This window comes from Arachis duranensis, chromosome 2 (assembly GCF_000817695.3).
Source record: "Arachis duranensis cultivar V14167 chromosome 2, aradu.V14167.gnm2.J7QH, whole genome shotgun sequence".
NCBI classification, from domain to species: domain Eukaryota; kingdom Viridiplantae; phylum Streptophyta; class Magnoliopsida; order Fabales; family Fabaceae; genus Arachis; species Arachis duranensis.
The window spans coordinates 7772789-7776472 of record NC_029773.3 but is presented as its reverse complement, the minus strand read 5'-3'; positions in this window follow the sequence as shown (position 1 = coordinate 7776472).

The window sequence follows — 3684 nt, the reverse complement described above, 5'->3', positions numbered from 1 at the left end:
TTTATGTGTTCTAATTTTTTTAATATTTATAGTAGAAGAAGAAGAAGAAGACGACGATGAGGACGATGATGATAATAATAAAAAAGGACGAAGAAAAAAGAAAACAAGAAGAAATTAAATAAAAAGGAGGAGGAGGAGAAGTAGGAGGAGACAGCAGTGGTGACAGTGACCGATAACGACATTAAAGAAAGAAGCACGTAAAACAAGATGACAACGATGATGATGAATGAGGAGGAAGAAGAGGAAGAGGAAGAAGAACCAGCTACAAGAAAAAAAATGAGAAAAAGAAGCACCCACATGTACGTACGTATGAAGGAGAAGTAATGCGCAATGATTTGGTCGAAAACTTGGTTTAAAAAAATTGGATGTTTTTATTGATATCCAACTAAAGTTATTATCTTATTTATACTCTATAGAGGTAAATACCAAATTGGTATCCGAAATATTCTGGCGCTGACAAAATGATATCTGACTTTTGTTTTTGACAAAATATCCCCTAAAAGATTTTAAAATTTGACAAATCACCTAGCCGTAAAAGGATGATGTCAGAGTGAACGGAATGTGGCGAGGTACTGCCATGGCGAAAGGGGATGCAACGACGTGTTGAAGAAGAAGAAGAGACGAACATAATGCGACAAGGTGCAGCGGCATGCCATGATGGTCTTCTTCTTAGGTTGCCATGGTAGAAAGGGACGCAACGGTGTGTTGAAGAAGAAGAAGAAGAAGAAGAAAAAGAAGAAGAAGGTCGCCAAAAATGTCGCCAGAAACATTGCCAGAGCTCTCTGCTATCATCGGAGCTCTCTTCCAAAGACTACATCAGTATTTTTCGTTTACTGTGACGTCATCCTTTCGCGGTTGGGTGATTTTGTCAAATTTTAAAATCTTTCAGGGGCTATTTTGTCAATAACAAAAGTTAGGTACAATTTTCTCAACGACGGAATCTTTTGGGTACCGATTAGTATTTACCTCTACTCTATAAATTAAATAAACCCTTACAGATATATTCATGGTATAGTAAAATATTCTAATACTGTATAAATAACATAAATTATTTTTTATATTCGTGTGATTTTTGTGATGTGCAGATGAGTGGGCCGTATAGGAGTTAAATTTGTATATGGTGTCAAAAGCTTCTCGCAACAAACGAGTTTCTAACGCTGCCATCATGCTAAGTGCAAGAAGTTGGGGAGAAGACACGTGTACTGTATCAAGCTGGGAGCTTTGTCCGCTTACAAAGCTGCTTCCCGTACCTATGAGAAGCGTGATGCGTGTAGCTAGGGGTGGCAAACGGGATGGAACCTGTAACACCCTCACTACCAGAAGTCACGCTTCCGGCTGTGCTACTCTGATAACAAGAAGTATTACGACTAACTTCATATAGTTAATATTAAAATAGAAGCCTGTGACTTAACACCATATCGTTGATTGCTTTGATATCCGGAAATAAATACTTTATCTTAAAAAAAACAATATATATATATAACATACAACTCCTATCCCTCTTAAAAAATTGTAATAATAAAGACGAGGGAAGAAAAATAATCTAATTAATACATTAATACATCAACATATAAACCAAATGCAATATAACTCTTTTTAATGCTTCTTCATCCGGTTCCTGAAAAGGTAAAGCTGTAGGGGGTGAGAACCTAACCACACGGTCTCACCACGGAGTTTCAAAGTTGTCATAAGAAGATATTCAATAAGAAAACTGTTTTCAAACTCAGTGATTATCAATGCCTTATAAATCGTTTAAAAACTAATAGGAAATCGTTCAAAAACTTTTTAAAGAAACAATGTTTAATCTTTCAGAAATCCGAAACCTTGCCTTTCTTATAAGAAAAACTCAATCAGAAATCAACTACGCAATCAAACAACACAATCATTAATTCAGCATCAAATTTCATTCTCAAATGTAGCACGCCTGGACAAACACAGGTAAGATAGACAAGGAAAGCACATGTTTAGGTAGTAGTTACAGCAAATAGTTCAAGTAGCAGTTAAGAACACTTTAGCAATTAGGCAAACCAAAACAAGTTCAAACCCAAGCAAAGCATACAAATGTATATGATGCATGCCTGTCCTATGGCTGATCAGGCTCATCTATTGGTTATCCAGCCAACCCGACAAGTCTGAATTGAACTTAGACTGTCTCCCGACGTGCATCCCCAAGAGTCTATGCATAGCTTTTTCTCAAATAATCAATATTGCTCAATGGGGGTTACATTCCCGAGAATTTATATAGTGTCCAGTCACACTTATGTCGTAGGGTCAACAGAGTTTCGAGTTTTCAACCTGGTACACATGGTGGCAAGCCATGGTACTTTATCCAGGGAACCTCGTATCTCAGATAATTCAAACACACAAGCCATATGAATAATTCAAAGATCATATCTCAACATTCTCAATCGATATCTTAACATTCTCAACATTCTCAACATCATAATCATTCATCAATCCAAATCTCATTTCCAAATTCATTCAAAAACTATATTTCAAAGAAAATCCTCATCATCCTTCTTTTCATTCCGTCCATTAACAATCCCAATTCAAAACATAATTCTTTATTTGATAAGTAAATTAATCTTAAAACATATAATGTTTAAAAACAAATCTTTTTAATCAGTTACTTCAAATAAAACTTCTAGTTTTATAAAATTTTGGCAACATCTCCTCTAAAACTCGGACACTGCCACCCTTTTCGGGTCCAATCCAAATATTCCTCAAACCTTTTCTCAACTATTTCTAAATCTCAAACATTTTCCAGAGTTGAACCAGTTCCAATATCTAATTATTTTCAAATCAAACCAATTCCAACAATAGAACTCTTTCTAAAATCAAATCAACTCAAATATTAATTCATTTATAAAATCAGACCAACTCAAAATCAAACCGCTTTAACTCTAAACCAAGAAAAATCACCTTTCATAATAATCAAGTAAATAACTTTTCAAATCCATTTATTATCAACAATCGTACATCACTCAAGCAATCATACAACCACATCTACAAGACAAACATAATCACAGAAATATATTTTTGCATCAATATCTATTTATAACAACTCTGTAATATAAAATAGATTTTAAGAAAAATCCTACCTCGACACGCTGAAACCACAACCCAACCGCCACACAGAATTTCTTTCGTCTCGATCTAAAATCCATGACAGCTTTAGATCATAGCCCCGCACACTTTCGCAATAGCATAAACAGCTCTAATTCACAATATGCAACATCGGTTACTAAATCCCAAGAATATTAATATCACAAAGGCTTTAATATACGTAACAGAACACTAATGCGGAGGGTTTTTGAAACACACTTACTTATTGAAATGACAAAACAAAGCAACGGCGGTCTCTAAACCGGTTCGGTGGCAGCCACCACAAAGAGCAGCGGCTACTGGATTCTGACAATGACAACTGAAATTAACATGCAATGACATTAAAACTTCTGGAATCTCAACATAAACGAAGGTCAAACCCAAAACCCTTACCGGCAGTGCGTTCTTCGGCGACAGAGGCGGCGGTGGTTCTCGGAACGGCGATGCACAGCGGGGCAGCGTCCTTTTCCTCCTCCGACAGTGACACCCATGGTGGCTACCTCCTTGTCCTCTCTCATTCCCGTTCGAGCTCACCTTCCCGGCAAACCCAACGGTGGTAGCGGCGGCTTAACATCTCGG